Source organism: Puma concolor, chromosome A2 (genome assembly GCF_028749965.1).
Source record: "Puma concolor isolate L17-30 chromosome A2, mPumCon1.1.hap2, whole genome shotgun sequence".
NCBI lineage: Eukaryota > Metazoa > Chordata > Mammalia > Carnivora > Felidae > Puma > Puma concolor.
This window is the reverse complement of record NC_141668.1, coordinates 92170472-92196286: the sequence shown is the minus strand read 5'-3', so window position 1 is coordinate 92196286 and position 25815 is coordinate 92170472. Positions and strand designations below refer to the sequence as shown.

Here is a 25815-nt window from a genome sequence, read left to right as displayed (position 1 = left end):
CCCACAGTGAATCCCGCCCATAAGAGAGGGGAAGAGAAGGCACGCACCAGTCTGACTGTGGACACAGCGGTGGGCTGGGGGCAGACATCAGGTCTGACTGCGGCTCCGCCCACCAACTCCAGTTATACACCACAGCACAGGGGAAGTGCCCTGCAGGTCCTCACCACGCCAGGGACTATCCAAAATGACCAAGAGGAAGAATTCCCCTCAGAAGAATCTCCAGGAAATAACAACAGCTAATGAGCTGATCAAAAAGGATTTAAATAATATAACAGAAAGTGAATTTAGAATAATAGTCATAAAATTAATCGCTGGGCTTGAAAACAGTATAGCGGACAGCAGAGAATCTCTTGCTACAGAGATCAAGGGACTAAGGAACAGTCACGAGGAGCTGAAAAACGCTTTAAACGAAATGCATAACAAAATGGAAACCACCACGGCTCGGATTGAAGAGGCAGAGGAGAGAATAGGTGAACTAGAAGATACAGTTATGGAAAAAGAGGAAGCTGAGAAAAAGATAAAAAAATCCAGGAGTACGAGGGGAAAATTAGAGAACTAAGTGATACACTAAAAAGAAATAATATACACATAATTGGTATCCCAGAGGAGGAAGAGAGAGGGAAAGGTGCTGAAGGGGTACTTGAAGAAATTATAGCTGAGAACTTCCCTGAACTGGGGAAGGAAAAAGGCATTGAAATCCAAGAGGCACAGAGAACTCCCTTCAGACGTAACTTGAATCGATCTTCTGCACGACATATCATAGTGAAACTGGCAAAATACAAGGATAAAGAGAAAATTCTGAAAGCAGCAAGGGGTAAACGTGCCCTCACATATAAAGGGAGACCTATAAGACTCGTGACTGATCTCTCTTTTGAAACTTGGCAGGCCAGAAAGAATTGGCACGAGATTTTCAGTGTGCTAGACAGAAAAAATATGCAGCCTAGAATCCTTTATCCAGCAAGTCTGTCATTTAGAATAGAAGGAGAGATAAAGGTCTTCCCAAACAAACAAAAACTGAAGGAATTTGTCACCACTAAACCAGCCCTACAAGAGATCCTAAGGGGGACCCTGTGAGACAAAGTACCAGAGACATCACTACAAGCATAAAACATACAGACATCACAATGACTCTAAACCCATACCTTTCTATAATAACACTGAATGTAAATGGATTAAATGCACCAACCAAAAGACTTAGGGTATCAGAATGGATAAAAAAACAAGACCCATCTATTTGCTGTCTACAAGAGACTCATTTTAGACCTGAGGACACCTTTAGATTGAGAGTGAGGGGATGGAGATCTATTTATCATGCTACTGGAAGCCAAAAGAAAGCTGGAGTAGCCATCCTTATATCAGACAAACTAGACTTTAAATTAAAGGCTGTAACAAGAGATGAAGAAGGACATTATATAATAGTGACAGGGTCTATCCATCAGGAAGAGCTAACAATTATAAATGTCTATGCGCCGAATACCGGAGCGCCCAAATATATAAAACAATTACTCATAAACATAAGCAACCTTATTGATAAGAATGTGGTAATTGCAGGGGACTTTAACACCCCACTTACAGAAATGGATAGATCAACTAGACACACGGTCAATAAAGAAACAAGGGCCCTGAATGAGACATTGGATCAGATGGACTTGACAGATATATTTAGAACTCTGCATCCCAAAGCAACAGAATATACTTTCTTCTCGAGTGCACATGGAACATTCTCCAAGATAGATCATATACTGGGTCACAAAACAGCCCTTCATAAGTTTACAAGAAATGAAATCATAACATGCATACTTTCAGACCACAATGATATGAAGCTTGAAATCAACCACAGAAAAAAGTCTGGAAAACCTCCAAAAGCATGGAGGTTAAAGAACACCCTACTAACGAATGAGTGGGTCAACCAGGCAATTAGAGAAGAAATTAAAAAATATATGGAAACAAACGAAAATGAAAATACAACAATCCAAACGCTTTGGGACGCAGCAAAGGCAGTCCTGAGAGGAAAATACATTGCAATCCAGGCCTATCTCAAGAAACAAGAAAAATCCCAAATACAAAATCTAACAGCACACCTAAAGGAAATAGAAGCAGAACAGCAAAGGCAGCCTAAACCCAGCAGAAGAAGAGAAATCATAAAGATCAGAGCAGAAATAAACAATATAGAATCTAAAAAAACTGTAGAGCAGATCAACGAAACCAAGAGTTGGTTTTTTGAAAAAATAAACAAAATTGACAAACCTCTAGCCAGGCTTCTCAAAAAGAAAAGGGAGATGACCCAAATAGATAAAATCATGAATGAAAATGGAATTATTACAACCAATCCCTCAGAGATACAAACAATTATCAGGGAATACTATGAAAAATTATATGCCAACAAATTGGACAACCTGGAAGAAATGGACAAATTCCTGAACACCCACACTCTTCCAAAACTCAATCAGGAGGAAATAGAAAGCTTGAACAGACCCATAACCAGCGAAGAAATTGAATCAGTTGTCAAAAATCTCCCAACAGGGGCGCCTGGGTGGCGCAGTCGGTTAAGCGTCCGACTTCAGCCAGGTCACGATCTCGCGGTCCGTGAGTTCGAGCCCCGCGTCGGGCTCTGGGCTGATGGCTCGGAGCCTGGAGCCTGTTTCCGATTCTGTGTCTCCCTCTCTCTCTGCCCCTCCCCCGTTCATGCTTTGTCTCTCTCTGTTCCAAAAATAAATAAGAAACGTTGAAAAAAAATTAAAAAAAAAAAAAAAAATCTCCCAACAAATAAGAGTCCAGGACCAGATGGCTTCCCAGGGGAGTTCTACCAGACGTTTAAAGCAGAGATAATACCTATCCTTCTCAAGTTATTCCAAGAAATAGAAAGGGAAGGAAAACTTCCAGACTCATTCTATGAAGCCAGTATTACTTTGATTCCTAAACCAGACAGAGACCCAGTAAAAAAAGAGAACTACAGGCCAATATCCCTGACGAATATGGATGCAAAAATTCTCAATAAGATACTAGCAAATCGAATTCAACGGCATATAAAAAGAATTATTCACCATGATCAAGTGGGATTCATTCCTGGGATGCAGGGCTGGTTCAACATTCGCAAATCAATCAACATGATACATCACTTTAACAAAAAAAAAGAGAAAAACCATATGATCCTGTCAATCGATGCAGAAAAGGCCTTCGACAAAATCCAGCACCCTTTCTTAATAAAAACTCTTGAGAAAGTCGGGATAGAAGGAACATACTTAAAGATCATAAAAGCCATTTATGAAAAGCCCACAGCTAACATCATCCTCAACGGGGAAAAACTGAGAGCTTTTTCCCTGAGATCAGGAACACGACAGGGATGCCCACTCTCACCGCTGTTGTTTAACATAGTGCTGGAAGTTCTAGCAACAGCAATCAGACAACAAAAGGAAATCAAAGGCGTCAAAATTGGCAAAGATGAAGTCAAGCTTTCGCTCTTTGCAGATGACATGATATTATACATGGAAAATCTGATAGACTCCACCAAAAGTCTGCTAGAACTGATACATGAATTCAGCAAAGTTGCAGGATACAAAATCAATGTACAGAAATCAGTTGCATTCTTATACACTAACAATGAAGCAACAGAAAGACAAATAAAGAAACTGATCCCATTCACAATTGCACCAAGAAGCATAAAATACCTAGGAATAAATCTAACCAAAGATGTAAAGGATCTGTATGCTGAAAACTATAGAAAGCTTATGAAGGTAATTGAAGAAGATTTAAAGAAATGGAAAGACATTCCCTGCTCATGGATTGGAAGAATAAATATTATCAAAATGTCAATACTACCCAAAGCTATCTACACATTCAATGCAATCCCAATCAAAATTGCACCAGCATTCTTCTCGAAACTAGAACAAGCAATCCTAAAATTCATATGGAACCACAAAAGGCCCCGAATAGCCAAAGTAATTTTGAAGAAGAAGACCAAAGCAGGAGGCATCACAATCCCAGACTTTAGCCTCTACTACAAAGCTGTCATCATCAAGACAGCATGGTATTGGCAGAAAAACAGACACATAGACCAATGGAATAGAATAGAAACCCCAGAACTAGACCCACAAACGTATGGCCAACTCATCTTTGACAAAGCAGGAAAGAACATCCAATGGAAAAAAGACAGTCTCTTTAACAAATGGTGCTGGGAGAACTGGACGGCAACATGCAGAAGGTTGAAACTAGACCACTTTCTCACACCATTCACAAAAATAAACTCAAAATGGATAAAGGACCTGAATGTGAGACAGGAAACCATCAAAACCTTAGAGGAGAAAGCAGGAAAAGACCTCTCTGACCTCAGCCGTAGCAATCTCTTACTCGACACATCCCCAAAGGCAAGGGAATTAAAAGCAAAAGTGAATTACTGGGACCTTATGAAGATAAAAAGCTTCTGCACAGCAAAGGAAACAACCAACAAAACTAAAAGGCAACCAACGGAATGGGAAAAGATATTTGCAAATGACATATCGGGCAAAGGGCTAGTATCCAAAATCTATAAAGAGCTCACCAAACTCCACACCCGAAAAGCAAATAACCCAGTGAAGAAATGGGCAGAAAACATGAATAGACACTTCTCTAAAGAAGACATCTGGATGGCCAACAGGCACATGAAAAGATGTTCAGCGTCGCTCCTTATCAGGGAAATACAAATCAAAACCACACTCAGATATCACCTCATGCCAGTCAGAGTGGCCAAAATGAACAAATCAGGAGAGTATAGATGCTGGAGAGGATGTGGAGAAACGGGAACCCTCTTGCACTGTTGGTGGGAATGCAAATTGGTGCAGCCGCTCTGGAAAGCAGTGTGGAGGTTCCTCAGAAAATTAAAAATAGACCTACCCTATGACCCAGCAATAGCACTGCTAGGAATTTATCCAAGGGACACAGGAGTACTGATGCATAGGGGCACTTGTACCCCAATGTTTATAGCAGCACTCTCAACAATAGCCAAACTATGGAAAGAGCCTAAATGTCCATCAACTGATGAATGGATAAAGAAATTGTGGTTTATATACACAATGGAGTACTACGTGACAATGAGAAAAAATGAAATATGGCCTTTTGTAGCAACGTGGATGGAACTGGAGAGTGTGATGCTAAGTGAAATAAGCCATACAGAGAAAGACAGATACCATATGGTTTCACTCTTATGTGGATCCTGAGAAACTTAAGAGAAACCCATGGGGGAGGGGAACAAAAAAAAGAAAAAAAAGAGGTTAGAGTGGGAGAGAGCCAAAGCATAAGAGACTGTTGAGAACTGAGAACAAACTAAGGGTTGATGGGAGGTGGGAGGGAGGAGAGGGTGGGTGATGGGTACTGAGGAGGGCACCTTTTGGGATGAGCACTGGGTGTTGTATGGAAACCAATTTGACAATAAATTTCATATATTAAAAAAAAAAAAAAAAAGAATCCGACTCCTAGTTTTGACTCAGGTCATCATGTCACAGTTTGGTGAGTTCGATCGCCACATCAGGTTCTGTGCTGACAGTGTGGAGCCTGCTTGGGATTCTCTGTCTCCCTCTCTGCCACTCCCCCACTCATGCTGTCTCTGTCTCTCTCAAAATAAATACATGAACTTAAATAAACACACCCATACATACATTCATACGTGACTGATGATCCTGCAGAACAGATAGGGAAGTTCAGAGGTGTGGAATGCCGACAGATCACTGCCCTCTTGAGACCCATTTTGTTTCCCATAAGTATCTTCAAAATGAAGAAAGAGGACCCACTTCAGATCATCTCAAAGCCTGCCCTAAATGGTTTGATACTTCCTGTTTATCCTCCCAGATATTTGCCACTTAGTCACATGGGTCCACCAAGCAGACAGACCCCCAACTGCTGACAGTCGGGAATAAATATTTTTCTGGTTTCTCTTTCTGCTTGTACAGTTAGAAAGTGTAGCTACCTGCATTCCATGACAAGGTCTGGCTCTACCAGGAACAGTGTTCAGTGTTCAAAATCTGAGTCTTTTTTTTTTTTTTTTAACAAAGAGCCTGAAAAGATGCAAAAGAGAATGGATAGAAACTCACCTACCTGACTGCTGGAAACCAAACTTGTTTGTCAGTCTTTTTGAGCTAGCAAAAAAGCAAATTTTAAATACCAAGTTGCAAAACAAGATGGAATTAGCTTGAATTTTTAATGCAGATTTATATTCAGGAGTTACTTCTGGCCAAACCCTTTGCTCACTGTCTCATTTGTCATGTTGGAATTCCTTTGGCTTACTGTTCCATATGGTTTTGGGGTCAAGCCAATGGTAAGCCATCAATATTTTGGGTTCCATCACTTTTGTTTCTGCTTATTTACTGAAGCAAAAAAAAATGTGATCTTTTTGTAAAACAGAGCTTAGAAGCAGGCTTTAGTCTACAAGTCTATATAGAAGTTGTTTAGGGCTAAGAATACATTTTCTTCTAGATTGCTAGTCTGAACTAAAAAAAGGATTTGTGCTCAAACTTTAGTGTGCAGAAGATTTATGTAGTGGTATTTGTTAAAAAAAAAATTCCTCAACCCCACCCAGAGACGTATGGGCTCAGAAGTTCTGTAGGGGTCAGGGTGCTGTGGATCTACATTTGCAAATAAAATCCCCACGTTATACAGATGCATTGAAAAGCATATTAAAAAGGCAGTTCAGCCCACAGTGGACTGAAATACTAGGGATTTTAGAGGAAAAAATAGTAAAATAAAAGCTCTGTGTTGAGAGAAAATATTTAGAACAGATTTACAAAACATACCTAGAATGGTGTACAATGAAAAGCAGATTTATTTAGAGTAGGATAAAGAGGTGCTGATTTCTCCTGTCAACAAATATCACTTGAGACCCTACCTTGAGACAGGCACTAATTTAAATAGAAGGACACCGTGGTTTGACACAATTCCTCTCAAAGTTTATAGTCAGTGGAGGAGGCAGATGTTAATCAAATTACCTCACTAAATGAACAAATAATCACAAATTGAGGTAAGTGCTAAGAAGAAAAAGTATAACATTCCCTAAAAGTGTATGATAAAGAAACCTGAGTTACACAAGGTTAGGGGTGGGCAGTGGGGGGAAACATTCCTGAAGAGGTGATACTTGGACTGAGATCTGAATAAAGTTGTCTTGGTAATGTGTGATTGGTGGACTGAGGCAGGTGTCTGGGGCCGAGGGGGATTGAGTGCACAGAAGTCTAAAGAGGAGGAGGTGCTTTTCTGGCTGAGAAACAGGAAGAGGGCCAGTGTGGCTGGAGCACAGAAGTTGAAGTGGCAGATGGCAGAAAAGACTAGGAAGGAATCAAGATCACAGCAGACTCTTGTGCAATGATGTTGATCTTTAGCTTAAAATCATGTGTGTGTGTGTGTGTGTGTGTGTGTGTGTGTGTGTGTGTGTGTGTGTGTTTAATCACTGGATTGCAGGGTGGCCAGAGTAGACGTAGATAAAGTTTGGAAGTTTTTGCGGTGCTGTGAATGAGATTTAATGGCTGCTTGGCCTAGGATAGAAAAGTGGAAATGATGAGAAGAAAACAGAGATAGTTTGGAGGTTGTTGATGGATTGGCTGTGGGTAGTGGGCATCACAGAACATGTCTTGGGCTTCTGGCTTGTGCAATTGGATGAATGCATAAGCTTATGACCATAGTTAAAATAAAAAATAGTGGATGCAGAGCCTGGGTGGCTCAAATGGTTGAGCGATTGAGCAGCCAACTCTTGATTTTGGCTCAGGTCATGATCCCAAGGTTGTGGGATTGAACCCCATGTTGGGCTCTGTGATGAGTGTGGAGCCTGCTTAAGATTCTCTCTCCATCTCTCTCTACCCCCCTCTCTCTCTCTAATAAAATAATACATATGTGCTCTCTCTCTCCCTCTCTAATAATAATTTAAAAATAAATAGTAGAAAGAACCAGGTACTGGGGGGAAGATCATGAGTCTGTCCTTAGACATGTGGAGTTTGTGATATCAAAATGGAGCATTTTAGGCATGCCAATGGAAAGAAAACATCCAGAAAAACTCACTGGAGTAGTTTGAACTGAAGGTACAAATGAAGGTCATCAGTGTCTAAATTGTTACTGAAGCTTCAGGCATAAGTAATATAGCAGGACAAGAATTTAGAGTAAAGTGAGACGCGGTTCTGGGACAAATCCTTGGGAATATTCATTATTTACATCAAGTAGAGAAGGATGACCTGATACATCTGCAAAAGAGGGACCAGAGAGGTGTAAAAAGCCAGGAGATTGTGGTGTCATGGAAGATGTGGGAAGAAAGAATAGTTTCAAGAAAGAAGTAGGAGTCCTCACTGTTGACTACTGCTGTCTGGTCAAGGATGATAAGGAATGAAAAGGGTTTCCTGATAGATGAAAGTGGACGTCATTGGTGGACCTTGCAAGAGCTATTTTGGAGGTATTGATGGGAAAAGAAGCCACACTGAAGTGTCTTGGGAAGTGAGCAAACGTGAGAAAATGAAATAGTTTCATAGACTCTTACTGGACTCTCTAATGGTTAACAGCACTAGTGTTTGTTGCCTAATTTCTCTTTAAATTGTGTTGTTTATCTTTCCTTTGCTGTCTCAATACTAGTACTTCCGTTTTAATTAGCCACCATTAGACTTGTTTATTAACTTTCAAAGAGAATAATTAGGCTTAAAAAAAAATCTGGAAAAGAAGATAAAAAAATTTCCCTAAAAGACTGGACAAGAGTTACAAGAAAAAGAGAAAGATTAAAAGGGGTTCACCAAGATATGTCTACAGATAGTAATAAAAATAAAAATAATAGGGCAATATATGAGAGAAGTCTTAGGACACTCTTATTATGTGCCAGGCACTTGATAAAGCCTTTAAATATAATAATTTATTTAATAATCACAGCACTAGGAGTTATTCTCATTCTGTAGATTGAAGCAGTTGGAGCATGGAGAGTTTGAATCAATCGTCCAAGGTCATCTAGACAAATAGTGGTTGAGCTGAAGTATAAACACTGTGTCTTGAATCTTCAGTCTTCATAACTAAATGAATATGAGTTTGCCAGGTAGAAGTGACTTCAGAGTGGTAGAAAATACAGACAAAGCAGGGGACCTGACATGGGCTGAATCCCACTGAAATGAAATGAATGGTAGCAGGGGAGAGATATAAGCAAATGTCTAGCCGGAGTACGAACCACCAGTCCCTCCTCCTGCAGACACTCTAGCCTTTGCTAGTGATTTTCTTAGAGGCCCTTCCCCCATCAGGCTTTTAAGGGCAAGGATGGAAATATTCACATCCCTCATCATACTCAGTACTCTTTGTATGGTAGCTCCGCACTACCATAAGCTAAGACCTCAGCTTTGAGATCTTAACATCAAGTGGTGGGATGATGGGGAAAAAAATCCCACTTGATAACATGTCCCAAAGTATTTTTCTCTTTTGGCACAATGTCTAACATTCATTAATTGTAACTATTTTCATAATGTTTATTGTTGTAACCTTACGACTGATAAGAGGGCACACATAGTTTTGAGGACATTCTTCTTGATGGGCAACTTAACCATATCTGAGGGATTTTTTTTTTTTTTTTTTTTTGGCTTCTCTGGCACTACACTTTAAGAAGGGCTTAGAGCATGTTCAGGTGAAGGTAAATGAATTCATAGTTTTGTCATAAGAAAAATGATGGAGGGAATTAAGGATGAGAAAGGAAGGAAAGGAATACTAACAGAAACTTCAAGAAGATATACTTTATCTTAATACAAATAAGTAATTTCTAACAAAGCCTTTGAAAGTTTCATAACACACTGCTTTACTGAGTAATGGGTTTCTAAACCTTGGAGGTGGCCAACATGGCTGAGTGCATACTTGATAAGTGATAAATACGTTGTAGACAAATGATGGATTCATAAGTTGTAGAGAGTAAGCATTGGGAAGATGCCTGTTAAAACAGGGACTCAAACATATCTATTTAATAGATGAATAAATTAATGGAGCTGGAAGCTGTATCCAAGAGAGCCTATGATCCCATATAGTTCTTCAGATATTGGGAAATCAGAGTCATATTTCAGTGACAAGGGATGGTTTTGGATCCAGATGAGGCACTGCCCAAAGGGATAGGCCACAGAGGGGACACTGGGCTTGGGTTTGATACTGTGGCCAGGGAAGTATGAGGTATGATGGTGAGGACAGTGGTTACCGCCAATTGATCAGCTTCTGTTTCATCTTGAGTCACTCCAAGCTCTTGGTTCGTAATTACTATAAAAATATCGGGACAATACATCTTTATCTACAAGAAAAATCACCATCAAAGGACAAGCAACAGGGAATGAATCTCAGGTGAGCAGCTACCAGGGAAGGAAAGTACACATTCTGGCAGGCGAATCAGCATTATATTAAAACTAAGCATATTAACTCTGATAACTACCTTGGAAGGATTTTTCTAAAATTTTTAATGAAGAAATAAGAATCAAAATAGAGATTTGACATTGGCTGTTCCACCTGTGACTGTCACCTTAATGTCTTTCAGCTTTTCTCTGTGGCTACCTTCTGTTCTAAATGATTCTAGGACTCTACAAGAATTTATAAATTCTGATGTTGCTGATTAAAAGTAGTTTTACAAAAGTCTTGTTGATAAAAGTGTGGTGGCTACTGAGTAAACAATTGTCCTGACTTGTCAAAATATGTCAGCACAACTTGCTATAATAGTATGTTTTGAACTGCAAAGCTGGTGGGTCAACTCTCAACACATTAAATCGGTTCCTTTTTCTTCCCATGCATTTTCTCCAACATTAAATTGTCATGGTGACAGAATAGCAGCATTGCCAAATGCTGGAAAAATGGCAGGAAAAAAATATATAAGCCACATGCAATAAAGCAAACCATGGAAACAGTTCAGCTCCAGATATCCAGAGCTGACATTCAGATGGGACAAGTCAGTCTACTTGCAGGCTATATATTCTTGTGGCCTTGGCTACAATAAATGTATCTATTTTTTTTGCTTCAAGATCAAGAGCGAGGAGATAAAGAATTAAGCAAAGAAGGTTATTGTGGTTTGTAATTCTAAACAGGAAATAAGAACAGCTCTCAAACAAGTGCAAAAATGAAATTAAATGGAAGTCAGGATAAAGATCTCCTTTGCTTTCTGTAGAATTTGCCCTGGGACCTAAGGTAACCTTTACGAATTTGAGTCTGTCTTATTGTTCAATTCTGACCCAGTCTTCCAGGCAGGTGTCCTTTTCTACTTCTCCTTCATCTCTCATTCCACATGCTTCTGGGTTATTCCTGGCTACCTACATTTGCTTTTCAGAAAGCAAAAATGAGGTAAGAAGGTTAGAACTGGAAAAACTTGTAAGATCGCATAGCCCAACTTCTTCATTTTATCCATGAGAAAAATAATGATGCTCATAAAATTTCAGTGGTTATCCCTGCCCACACAGGAAGCTAGTGGCATCACTGTGGGTAAACAGCTAACACTTGTTGCAACAAGATCATATTTTAAGTACTTTAAAAGCATTAGGTAATTTAATCCTCTCAACAATCTTATGAAGTAGATACTAGTATCTTGATTATTTTACAGATAACAAGAGTTTGTGTTACTTGCTTCTGGTAAAAGCCAGGAAGTAGCCAAGCAAAAACTCAAACACAGGTATCTATGATAGAGAAAGTCATGGGGTTTTGGAGGAAAATAAATTTATGTTGCAATACTTGCATTGACACTCAGTAGCTTTGACTTGGGTGATTTACTACATCTCTGAAGCCTCAGTTCCCTCATCTGTAAAAGAGGGTGATGTGGGATGGTTGTAAAGATTAAATGAAATTTTATATGTATTAGCATAATGCCTGGCTTTTAGTAAAGGCTTGGTAAACAGTAGCTATCATTACTATTATATCACTTTATTTTTTATATCTCGGTCCTCTGGGTCTATCTAGGGGTTTCCACTAAACTGCTTATCTTATTATCAAATATCATCCCAACATTTCTACGAGTATAATGCGTAGGAAGTCTGGAGCCATATTTTTCAGCATTGAAGCTGCATTTGGGTAAAAGTGATTTAAAAAATTTTAGTTGTCTTTTTTTGTTCTTTAGTTTTTGAGCATCATTAAGGGTATATGTAGTTTCCAGACTTCTTAAACTCACTTTATTCCTCTTTTATTCTACCCATACCTGAAAGTAGCTCCTCTTAGTGACTGTCTCCCCAATGTGTCCTTCCCCTCCACGTTCCCTATATGTGTAAAAACACAGTTATATTGTATCACTCAAGGCCACCAAAGGCAAAAATGTAAATATGTGATCATCAAATTTCAGAGTCTACAGTTTCCTTAAAAATCATGTCATCCAGTCATTGTTGGGTGAGGATGTGAATTGAGATACGTAGATGAGGATTTATGCTTTTAAGTTCTCCAAATAATAAGCATCATTCCACCATGACAGCATGATTTGTCCCACATGCAAATTTTTTTTACCTTCTGTGAAATAGGTAGTAATTCTATGTCCACCAGTCCCATAAACAACTGTCTACATTTAGAAATGTTACCCAGTTATTGATCTACAGGAAATAACAGTTGACTCAACTGAATGTGGAGTTCTAGGTTATAAAAAAATGTCCGGCAAGGTAAGGTGGATTAAAAGCAACATTTTTTCTAGTATCAGTTGTCCTAAAATTTAGGTGATTCACTATCCCTATAGATTCTGAATCTCATGAAGGTTGTAACTGTATCCAAAGCTATTCCAAAAATACAGAAGTCTCTGTTATGGGCGCTCCTTGCTAAGGTTATGAAAGAAGCTGGTTTATGAGCTTGGAAGTAGAGAGCACCTGGGTGGCTCAGTAGGTTAGGTGTCTAACTTGAACTTAGGTCATGATCTCCCAGTTTGTGAGTTCAAGCCCTGCATTTGGCACTGTGCTAACAGCGTGGAGCCTGGAGCCTGACCCTCTCTCTGCTCCTCCCCTTCACGCTCTGTCTCTGTCTCTCTCTCTCTCTCAAAAATAAATAAAATCTAAAAAAAATTTTAAGAGCTTGGAAGTAGAGGTAATGTGGATGTGTGTAGGAGGAGAACGATGCTGAAAAACACCCGGCAAGTGACTTTAGATTTTAAATTTCAAGAGGCTAGGGTTAACTTTTTATGCAGCACTACTCTAATATTCCTTGCAACTCTATAACTGGATTATCTTGATAATTGATTACTTTATGTTTCTTTTGGTATCCAAAAGAGTTGGTTAGTGGAGTCAAGCACTCTTTATCTATGGTTTAAATAGAGAAAACCACAGTAATATGCAATCGACAGCACATAATAGTTTGTCTTCCCAGATATTAAAACTCAAATTTATTTATTTATTTATTTATTTATTTATTTATTTATTTATTTATTCATTCATTCATTCATTCATTCATTCACTCATTCATTCATTCACTTATTCATCCATCCATCCATCCATCCATCCAACAAATATTTGTGGAACACACACTATGATCCACAAAGAATTGACCAGGTTTTACAAGACTGACTTATACCAGTCAAATAAGGTAATGTTCATTTATTTTAAAAGAGGAATAGTCTTTTCTAATAATCAGAATGCTTGGGCATACCTGCCCTGAGACACAAATTTGTCAGAAGATTGCTTTGATAATGCAGAACTAGAACAATTACTGTCATCTGTTTTGTTAGTTTGTTTTATCTCTCTCTAGAATAGTCTGAAACATATATACCTCTGCTATAGCAGCAATGATTACATTCAATTAATAGCCATTCTATGAAACTTAGTAAATGTTATAAGCCTAACACTGTATGAGGTACTGAAAAAAAAAAAGTCCACCATTTATTGAGTACTTACTGTATACTACCCAATTTTACAGATCCAGCAATTTATGTGTAGAGAAGTTATGTAAATCACCCAAGATTACATAAGTTTCCTTACCTGTTCCTTCTACAGCTTGGTGATGTCTGATAGCCTTACTCTCTTTAATGACTCTCCTCACCTACTAGCATCAATCCTGAGATATCAGTGAATTGCCAACTAGTCACTAACACTTAACATCCATCACAAGGCTTTTATGCTCTCCACTTTCCCAGATTAAAGACTTGAAACTAAAGACAAATAGAGCTGGGTTTGATACAACATAAGGCTGATATTACAGATTGAGCACAAGTAGGCCTTGGTGTTTATGTCCTGTTTCACAGTGGCAGTGAATTTGCAATGAATTAGCCAGCCTTTCTTTCTGTCTTCCTCCTCCTCCTCTCTCTTCTTTTCTCTCCTTTCTTTCTCCAGAAGCAGATGTTTGTGAGATGGCTGGGAAAGATTATACTTAGAGGTATGGCCTGGGAAAAGAAGGTTTTCCTCTGTGTTGGGCTTTATAGAACACTATGACTTCCTTAGCAAGCTACCCTTCTTGAAAATGGTAAATGACTGAACATGAAACTGTTCTGTGTTCAGAGCTAGGAGAGTCTTTGGAAGTGGGCCAGATGACAGCAAGTCTGGGGAGGAGAGCATCACAGGCTAGGTTGTTGTGAGACTGGACTTTGCTAATGAGCAGGTAGAACTGGCCCATGTGTGAAATATATAGATCCTATTGACCTGGGCAAATAAAAGCACAAGATTGACTGACATGGGGGACTTAAGAGGGTGAGAACATAGGAAATTAAATGTAAGGTGGGAAAAGTATAAATTAATACAATCAGATTACAAAAATTATTTTTAGGGGCACTTGGCTGGCTCAGTCAGTAGAACATACAACCCTTGATCTTGGGGTTGTGAATTTAAGCCCCACATCGGGGGTAGATATTCCTTTAAAAAAATCAGTTTTAACATTTACATGTGAGGATATTCTACAATTAACAAGAATAATGTAAAATGATATTAATTTTCTTGTTAAAATATTGGTAAGAAAAAAGGTTGCAAAAGTATAGAGTATATGACTACAAGATATAAGAAAAAAATATATATGGAGAAGGCTGGTGGTAACATGTTATTGGTGGTTTTCACTGGGTGATGATATTATGGATGACTTTTAATTTCTTCTTTGTGCATATTTATATTTTCTATAATAGTTATGTTATTTGTATTTTTAAAAATGTTTTTAAACAGTAGGACCTGAAAAGTAAGATTTTGTCAGTGATTCTATACTAAAAGCAGAAAGCAGTTTATAGCTGTTAAAATTTGGCCACTAAAGACATGGGTTATTTTGGTCTCATGACAGATGTTTATAGAACAGGATGTCCCAGCCTCTCATAAGTCAGACCAGCTGACTTTGTACTTTGCACACTGTAGTCTGCTGTGGACATGAAGAAAATCAAAGCTGAAAAGGAATTTAATTTATCATGATGATAAAGAAGTGCAGTGTACCTGGAAAATGGACATTGTGAGAGATTCTAGTCTCTAGATAGTGGGGAAGTCAGGGAAGATGCCAAGAAGTTGTTGACAACCATATCATACCATACCCTTGCCTACTCTTCCCTAGTTTTGACAGAAGTGGAGGAATTAAATTCCTTTTCAATTTCTCCGAGGCCTTTCACTACTCCTGGTCCCTTGTCCCATCAGCCAAAGTAGAGCATTTTGATGAGGATTCTTTTCCAGCCATTAACATGAAAAAACATTGATTTTAATTACTCCCTTTTCCAATGGTCGCCATTGACCCTTGCCCATCTCTATGTCATCACAAAGCTCCCCCTCAGTTCTGACCACTTTGAATTCTATCTTCACACCTTTGCAAGGGCTCAGTAACTTCTGTCAGTGTCTCCCTTGGAGTGTACATTGCATCAATTTCCTCATTGCACCAGTTCAGACCATTGAAACCATTACTGCCTCTCCCTTTATCCTTTGCTTTCTTGCCTCATTCCCACTTACCCCATTCTCCACTCTTATCCTAAAGTTTTGTTTTAAAAACAAATGCTCATGCCACTCAGCGCCCCCCCACCACCACCACCAATATCTAATACCTTATGGTTCTCTATGGGATAATCCAAATTCCTATGTATGACCTCACGTTGTATTCCCCATCTCTTCATCCACACTACTCCTTCCTCAGAGGCTAATCCCTGTGAATTCCAGGTTCAGCCCAAATAGGTTTGTCTGGTCCTAAAGGAACATGCTCTCTTTCTCCAAGCTTTTGCTTATGCTGTTCCCTTTGCCTGGAATAACCCCTTGCCTTTCTTAGACTAAAAAAATGCTTTTGATCTTTAAGCCTCAGCTCAGTTGTTACTTCCCCCTGGAAATCATAAATATAGCCAACAAATTTATAGTTATTCAAGTATTTGTATTTTCTCTGAGAGCACTTTGTTCCTATGTATGGTGTAGCTTTTATCATTATTGGATAATAATCCAGTGGTCCTCATGTGTAAAATGGAGGTAATTTGCTTCAGAGGACTGTTGGAAATACTAAGTGAGTGAATATATATATCACATTCTCGGGGCGCCTGGTTGGCGCAGTCGGTTAAGCGTCCGACTTCAGCCAGGTCACGATCTCGCGGTCCGTGAGTTCAAGCCCCGCATCAGGCTCTGGGCTGATGGCTCAGAGCCTGGAGCCTGTTTCCGATTCTGTGTCTCCCTCTCTCTCTGCCCCTCCCCCTTTCATGCTCTGTCTCTCTCTGTCCCAAAAATAAATAAACGTTGGAAAAAAAAATTATATATCACATTCTCTGTTAGGCAGTTTCATGTATGCTACAGAAATATCTGCACTCTTAGTAGAAGGCAGGCAAAGAGGCCATGAGGCAATAGGTCCTTGAGAAGTTACCAGTAAACAAAAGCCATAATTAAGCAAAATCCAAAAGATAAATGTAGTAAAATGTGAGGTACTTCATTGATAGTAACAAGAAAAGTAGGCAGACATGGAGGAACCCAGGACCGTAAGAACAACTACCTTGTCACCTGTGCTCTGGTAGATCCTGAACACTGTCCTGTTCCCAGCCTACTTTCCTGACCCCATTGTTTTCTTCTGAACCAGCTACATAATTTGCAGAGCCCAGTAAAAAGTAAAAAGGTGAGATTCCTTGTTCAAAAATTACTATGAATTTCAAGACAGCAGCTTTACTGTATTTAACCAAGGGGGTGTCTATTTCTTGCAAATATAATAGTTTGATGAAAATATTCCTCCTTTAAATCTTGTTCCTCTTAATCTTTAACTAATCTGGCTTTGAAGTAAGGACAACATGCAATTTCTTTGTAACTCTCGTGGTATTTTATTTGTAACCTTGAGGCACCTAGCAATTTCTATCCTGTTATGATGGATGTCTTATCTGTGATACATGTCTTATCTCCCCTTCTGGAGAGTGGTTTTATTTTTTTTTTTTTTTTTTTTTTTTTGGGACAGAGAGAGACAGAGCATGAACGGGGGAGGGGCAGAGAGAGAGGGAGACACAGAATCGGAAACAGGCTCCAGGCTCTGAGCCATCAGCCCAGAACCTGACGCGGGGCTCGAACTCACGGACCGCGAGATCGTGACCTGGCTGAAGTCGGACGCTTAACCAACTGCGCCACCCAGGCGCCCCATGGAGAGTGGTTTTAAAAGCAGGTCTATGTCTGATTTATCTTTGTTGCCTCCAGCCTGCCTATATCCAGCTTACTTGGTTATACTAACTAACTAGCAAAGGGATCATCTTTTCTCCTGTTTGAAGCAGGTTACTTTAGTATTAAAGTAAGAATTACTTTCATTAAACTTGGTTAGAAGAGAAATCTTATTAATTTATTTAACTCTACATCCCCACCCATCCCAAATCTTTTAGTAAATATAGAACTCTTGGGACATATGCCAAGATTAAGGATAAGGCTGAATTATCTTGGGATAATTCCTTGCACAAAATATGCCCTGGTATTATAATTATTACAGCCAGGCATGTCCCCCTAATAAGGGAGAAATAACATTCCTTGTGATCACAGAATCCTCATTCATAGATACATATTCAGTAATTACAAAAATAAGCTTTTTGGACCCTTGAGTTGGTAAAGTAGGTTTATAGGTTATATCACATTTATTAAACACTTCACTTTGTGCCAGGAACTGTACTCAATACATAGCTTATATCAGCTTCCTTAACTTGATTCTCACTATGAACATAGTAAAGGAGGCACCATTGTATCCATTGGTCAATAGAAAGAACCAAGGCTTAGAGCACATTGGCCAGAGTGATAAAGACAGCAGATGGCACAGCTATGACCATTGGTCCATGCACTTAGCCTCTACTCTCCATTGCTTCATGGACAGTGACCCTAGACAAAACAGTGTCTACTTCTCTCTGTCCCTCTTTTGAGACATTTGTCCTAGCTCTTCAAGGATTGACACCTCACCCACAGGTACCCATTGCCAGCATGACTTCCCATCACTCCTGTTATTCAAAGAAAAAAAAAATTCTGTGATAAACTCAATAGGGGTTCCTAGTATTTGCCTTAAAAAGAAAAAGTCCAGAATATTTATTTAATCAGAAGCATAGTGCTCCTAAACCTTTCCTACAGCAGTGACCCTAAAGGCAGAAGAAGATGGTTAGTCACTTCAAACAGAAGTTCTCTTCAAATCTTGCATATTATTTGTAAACTCCATTAAAATTTTGTGTTCTCCATGTCTGTTTACTTTAGTATTAAAGTAAGAATTACTTTCATTAAATTTGGTTAGAAGAGAAATCTTATTAAGTTATTTAACTCTACCTTCCCACCCATCCCAAATCTTTCAGTAAAAATAGAACTCTTGGGACATATGCCATATCTGTCTTGTTCTTCTATCCACTGGTTCACCTCTGAACCTGTACTTTTATTAATTGAAAAGTAATAAACTAGTACATTGTTAAAGGCAGAATTTGGGTACCAAGGAGGGAGTGAATGATGGGGAGAAAGAATGTGGCCCTCAATTCATACTCTGATGGGCCATTTTCTTAGAGATGCCTCTCCAGGTGTCAGCATAGCATGTTGAGAAGCAAAAGAAAGGTGGATACTAGTCTTACTGTCTACGCTATTCACACACACCTGACATGTGGGTTAGGGTTGAGTTGTTATGCTTTAAATGACCACTGACAGCTAAAACATGTCTAAAAAAAGGACTCCAAACCATGCAAACAATATTAACCAACACTATTGATGCACTAAATATGTTAGACATTTGATCATTTAAAAGGATATATATTATATATATACATATATAATATGTTTATATACAACTTCATTGAATAGATCCAGCAGCCTTTTGAGGTATTATCTAAATTTTAAAGATAAACAAACTGTGACTCAAAGATATTGAAATGCTCAGGTCTCCATAGTAATGGCTGGTAGATGATGTGGCAACATTGTTGATTGCCTACTCGATCCCATTCCTTCTTTCCTTGCTAGCAGAGCCTGATTGGCTTCATCCTCTTCTGAGAGATCATGTCTTTCTAAAGAGACTGGGTCCTCTCCAGGTCCATTGGGAGTAAGGGGGATGATGAACCTTAATCAGTTTAAGCCAATCATGAGCATCTCATCATCATTGTCAGATAATTTGTTTAGGCATGGATGAGTTAATGTGAGGAAAAGTCAGCTCAGAGGATTAGACATGGGGAAGTTTCTCCTTGCTCTTAAAAATCCACACAAAAAAAGGAATGTTTCTTTTTATGCTTCTGGACACTCATCTTTATTTATTTATTTATTTATTTATTTATTTATTTATTTATTTATTTATTTATTTTTGAGACAGAGAGAGACAGAGCATGAGCAGGGGAGGGGCAGAGAGAGAGAGGCAGGCACAGAATCCGAAGCAGACTCCATGCCCTGAGCTGTCAGCACAGAGCCCGACGTGGGGCTTGAACTCACAGACTGTGAGATCACAACCTCAGCTGAAGTCAGATGCTCAACCGACTGAGCCACCCAGGCGCCCCTGGACACTGTCATCTTTATGTGGCACGTAGACCTGTGGTAATCATTGTAAAGGATCCAGATGACATTAACTACCCTCAGAGGCTTTATCATTTTCTCTGATCAGCAGATAGAGTGATAGTTTACCTCTCTACCTTTAGGCAGAGTTGAAGCTGGTTGCAGTTTTTAAAAGATTCTGTCCACCTCTGATTTTCTTCTGTATCTAAAAGGTAGTTTTTAGGATCTTTTAGCTGAAAGCCTAGTATGATCACTGGGGTACCTTCCCCTGGTGGTCTTGAACTTGAATCTTCACACATATCACAGGGAGACTGCAGAAAACCCCACTCAGCTTTTCAGTGGTTTTCTTCTTGGCTGTTTAGCCTCATGCCCTCTACAGCTCCAGAATTTGACAAATGTCTTTGGTAGAAAATAGCCTATAAGCTTTAGGCTCAGTTCTCTGCCCTTCTGTTACTACCTGGCCATCAGCCCTTGAAGTCTTTGGTTTTTGTCTCTCCCTGAGACCACTGGAGGTCTCTGGTTTGTCTGTCTCCCAGCAGTAACCCCGTGCTTAGGCAAAGTCCAGGTGCACAGCCTCTTGCCCTGAGCCCAGATTTGGCAAATATCCCCCAGAACGAAAGAAGCTGCAGAAGTCAGCATGTCTCTCCATGGTTCTCCTTGTTCTAGAATCCTGTGCCCTCTAGTTCCTGTTGTATCAGCAATTTTTTGATGCCTTGACTCGTTAGAGAATTTTTGAAGTTTACCCCATTTGTTTGGTTTTTCTCAGTGCGAGTATTGGCCAGTTGCAAGCTTGGCCATGCCTTACAAAGAAGTGTGTTTTTAAAAAGCAGATGATATAAATAACAATCTTTTCTTGTAAGTTTTTAGTATAAATGTTTTCAGTTGCGCATTTTGCTATACCTGCTTTATCGTCTTTTAAACTTGTGCTGAACCATTTTAAAGGAATTTGCAACCTTCTAACAGTTCCATTACAAATAATTCAGCAAATATCTTCTAAAAATAAGAATATTTCCTTATATTATGATACCATATTATACCCCCAAAGATTAAGTTTTCTTATATCTTTTGCTAACTAGTCCATAATACAGTTTCCATTGTCTCACCTAGAGCAATTTCATCCAACTGTGAAAGAATCTGGCATTGGTTTTTATAGTTTTTTTTTTTTTTAAATCTATACTCTTTATTCATGACATTGACAATGTGAAGATGCTGGACCAGTAGAGTCAGAGTGAATATTTTTGGTAAAGACATGACATAGATGATATGCACAGTTTATATTGTATCATTTCAACAGGCACATGCTCTCACAAAGCTTCGCTATTCTTGATGCTAATTTGATCACTAGATTAAGGTGGTGACAGTCAGATTTTTCCATTGTAAAAATATGTTTTCCCTTTGTCATCTGGCACTGTGCAGATGTCCTGCTCCCCCACTCCCCACCCAACCAAAATTTTACTTACTGTATTTAGTATTTATTGATGATTCTTGCCCAAATAGATATTTCACTGAAGTTTGTAGTATGGGTAATTTTCTAATTCTGTCATTCCTCCTCCATTCGTTATCTGGCATGCTTTTCTGTTTCAAAAACTTCTTAAAAACTTCCCTTCACCAATTGAGGATGAGATATATTTGCTTCCAATTATGGAGATTAATTTTTTTAAAATTTTCTGAATAAGGAGATGATATGCCACCTTTAATGCTGGCAAATAGGTTAATTTCTTTTTTTAATTTTTATTTCTTTATTTATTTTTAAATTTCAGATTTCTTATTTCTTCAAGTTTAATTATCAGGGTGGCTGAAATAAAAATATATAATTGAGTCCCATCATTGGGGAAGTGGTTTTAAGAGAAAACTGGTCAGATGATGGTTGCCATTGATAAATAGACAGCCAACAGTGTGTCAAGAATAATGTAATATGCCTGTTCACAAGGGGATGCACTAGGAAATAATTTATGTGAACTTCTTGATTTCATCATACAAGAGCACAAGAGCACCACCCATGCCTCTGAGAATACTGGACCATGCACCTTTGGAAGAGCTTTGGCTACTTCATCAGGGCAATCTTCCTTCAGCAGTTGGGCATGCCTGTGTACATGATGTCAGTTTCTTTGCACCCTGGATGCATCATCATATGGCCATGAATAGTCAAATGGACAGGAAGTCAACCCAGCAAGCTCTGTGACAGATTGTGCAATCATCCAGCTGATTAAGAGATGAATATTCTGGGGATCTGGAAGCATTCCCTTCATTGTCATAGATACCGAAGTAGGCAGCTCAGTAGATGAGATACCCTGCATAGACACATTAAATTTGTACAGGCCCTTAATCCCACTAGATTTGTAGATTTCTTTTAAGTTTATTTACTTATTTTAAGAGAGAGAGAGAGGGAGAGAGGGAGGGGGAGAGAGAGGCAGAGTGAGAACCCCAAGCAGGTTCCACGCTGTCAGCACACAGTGCTATGTGAAGCTCAGTCTCACCAACCGTGAGATCATGACCTGAGCTGAAATCAAGAGTCAGATGCTCAACTGACTGAGCCACCAAGGCACCCCTAGATTTGTAGATTTTTTAAAATTTTTTTAATGTTTATTTATTTTTGAGAGAGAGAGAGAGAGAGAGAGAGAGAGAGCTGGGGAGGGGCAGGCAGAGAAGGAGACAGAATCTGAAGCAGGCTCCAGGCTCTGAGCTGTCAGCACAGAGCCTGACGTGGGGCTCAAACTCATGAACCATGAGATCATGACCTGAGTGGAAGTTGGTGCTTAATAGACTGGGCCACCCAGGTGCCCCGTAGATTTGTAGCTCTTAACCAGGCAGTCACAGAGGCCTCTGAATTCCCTTTCAGTTCCAGCTGTGCCCACATCTGTTGCTAGACATATAAGGGAAAAAATCAAGAGGATACACAAAACACAAGGATGTAGCTCCAGCACCACCACCTGATGGCAAATTCCCTGCAAAGTAGGACAAAACTGGATTCTCTTGCCCACACCACCCAGGAAGATCTACTTGTATTTATCTTTGAAGGCAAAGTTGAGAGCCTGCATGAGGAAGTATCTGATGACATTGGCCAGGTTACCATCCCTGATCCTTAGGGATACGAACCACGCAGTCTGTAATGCCCTTTCATCACTTACCTGTGGTGATTTGTTTGCCAGCTTGCTGCACCTGCGGGGTGGGTGCTACCACAGTCTTGGAGATGGCAAGAGTCACTCTACCTGCCAGGAAGTCCTTGGACACAGCAACATCTGTCATGTTGAAAGGAAAGAGAAGATGGGTAACTGCAGGACTGTGGTAGGAACTGGCTGGGACTCTGGGGCCTTTTTTTTTTTTTTTCTTCAAATAAGCCTGGACTTGTGGATTTTCATTTTTTTCAACGTGTTTGGTAAATTATAGCCCATATTCTTCTTAATGTTTCAAACAGACCAACTATTACCAGTGGTAGCTCCTCTCATTTGGCTTGTATGTCATATTTGAACATTTTTGTGTTTTCTGGCACAAGAAGACGTTCTACTCTCACCATGGACTTAAGCCATTTCTCAAGATGTGTATGGGGAATAGTATATGGAAATCAAGATAATCGGACTAGTGATGCTCATTACTCTAAGTATGTTACTGCATGGAGGACAATGGACAGATCAACCGATCTATCTATCTATCCACACACACACACCTTTAAAAATCATGAATTTTCACTGATATTTCAAATTAACATTTAACATAATTTTTCTTTTTTGATGTTCTATTTGTATCTTTTTTTGTTTCCACTGAAAATTTTGGTCCCTAGTAACATATTTCCTAATTTTCTCTGTCCTAGAAATACATAAAATAATTTCAAAACTATAGTACCATTACCATTACATCTTGGTATACATTCCACTAAAAATAAACAGTCAGAAGTCCTTCGAAAGAATTCTTTTTCTCTGGGTAATTATATTACCAATTCGATATATTCTTACGTCATATATCTTCTTTTTTAAATTTTTTTTTTCCAACGTTTATTTATTTTTGGGACAGAGAGAGACAGAGCATGAACGGGGGAGGGGCAGAGAGAGAGGGAGACACAGAATCGGAAACAGGCTCCAGGCTCCGAGCCATCAGCACAGAGCCCGACGCGGGGCTCGAACTCACGGACCGCGAGATCGCGACCTGGCTGAAGTCGGACACTCAACCGACTGCGCCACCCAGGCGCCCCAGTATATCTTCTATGTTCTATTTGGTTTCAGCTTGTTTTCAATTTTTTGGTATGAATTTTTTTAAGTTGTATTTTGCTTCTGATTATGTAAATGTTTTAATTGCCTCTCATTCACCCCATTGATGAGGTAGAGATTCTCGCCCTAAGATTAGGGGAATAAGAAGCGTTTTTTTAGTCACTTATGCTCACAGCCTGGGGGAGAAGGACACTGGACTTCATGCAAGGCACACGGGTTGGATTCAAGAACAGAGAGAAAGGCATGGAACTGTGCAAGGCAGGCTTCTGTAGTATCAGGTGGGTTGGGTGCCCCTGGTTCCTGCAGGAGGCTGTGATTGGCTCGTTAGAATAATTCTGTGGGCTGTCAGAAAACTGAAACCCTGAACTCAGGGATAAATAAGAACTGTGTCTGGTCCATTTGAAAAGGAGGGTTGTATGGCTTAAGGATTTCTATCCCCAGGAGCAGAGATCAGAGGGGAATTTCAGTCCAAGACCCTCCTGATTTTACCAGATGTCAAGGCAGCACATCATGTGAAGGCTTAATTTTGGTCTTACAGCACAGTAAAACATTTATGTGACTCAAAGTTTAAACTATATAAAACGGAATCCTCAGAGTATTGTTTCCATTCCTGTCCCTTCTACTCTGTCTCCCACATGGATAGCCTATTTTCTTAGTCTCTGACTTATTTTTCTTGGGTCTCATTTTGAAAATAATAAGCAAATAAGTAGATCACTCTCTACTACTTTCTACTACCTACTTACTCTCTTTCTACTATTACTACTACTCTCTACTACTACTCTCTTTCTTACTACTTTCTACTCTCTATTGGCCTATTTATTCCCTTCCTTTCTGGCATAAAAGAAGCACACTTATCTACATTGTTCTGTATCTTGCTCTTTTCAGCAGGAGCACTTTATATTAGCATATAGAGATCTTGTTCACTGTTTTTTTTGTTTTTTTTTTTTTTTACCACTTCCTTGTACATCATTGTGTGGGAGTAACCATAGTTTACTCAACCAGTCCTTTTTTTAGTAGACATTTGAGTTTATAATCTTTTGATAGTACAAATAGTGCTGTAATGAATAACATTGTACATATGTTATTTTCTTTTTGATGGTATATCTTCCTAATACAGTCTAAAAGAGGAATTACTCTGGGTGTAAACTCATGTAAAATGTTGTTAGGTATTGCCAAATCCCTGATCATGTGGAGTTGTACTATTTTCCATTTCCCAACAGCAGTGTATACCTCTTTGTTCCCTCACCAACAGTATATATTTTCAAACTAGTGGATTTTTTGTCAATATGAGAAATGCTGTATCAGTGAAATTGTATGTATATTTCTCATGTGAATGAAATTTATGGGTCTTTTTTGTGCACTTAATTGCTCTTTACATTTCTTTCTCTGATGTGCTTGTTCTGGTATTTTGCCTAATGTTTTTATAGATTTCTGGTCTTCTAGATTTTTAAGAGCCCTTTACATGTTAGGAAGATAAATGCCTTTTTGTAGCATAAGTAGAAATATTTTAACTCCCAGTGGGCGTTTTTCTTCTTCATTTGATTCTGATGTTCTTTGCTATGCAAAATGTTTTAGGTTTTAATATATTTGAGATTAAAACTATTTTCCTTTATTGTTTCTAGATTGTACCCCACTCCCAGGTAATAGGTTAATTCACCTGTGTTTTCTCCAAGTACTTGTACAGTTTAATTTTTTGCAGTTAGATCTCTGATCCACCTGGAGCCTATCCTGACATAGGGTGAAATATGGATTCAATCTTAACTCTTTCTGAATGGTTAATTTCCCCAATACTTGTTATGAAAATATCTAACTTCTAAAATGATTTGATGTAT

At 39.1% G+C, this 25815-nt stretch overlaps 1 pseudogene; it reads right to left on the bottom strand.

The window, feature by feature from the left end:
• Positions 1-21731: 21731 nt before the first annotated feature.
• LOC112866769 (ADP/ATP translocase 2-like) lies at positions 21732-23027 on the bottom strand (annotated as a pseudogene).
• Positions 23028-25815: the final 2788 nt, after the last annotated feature.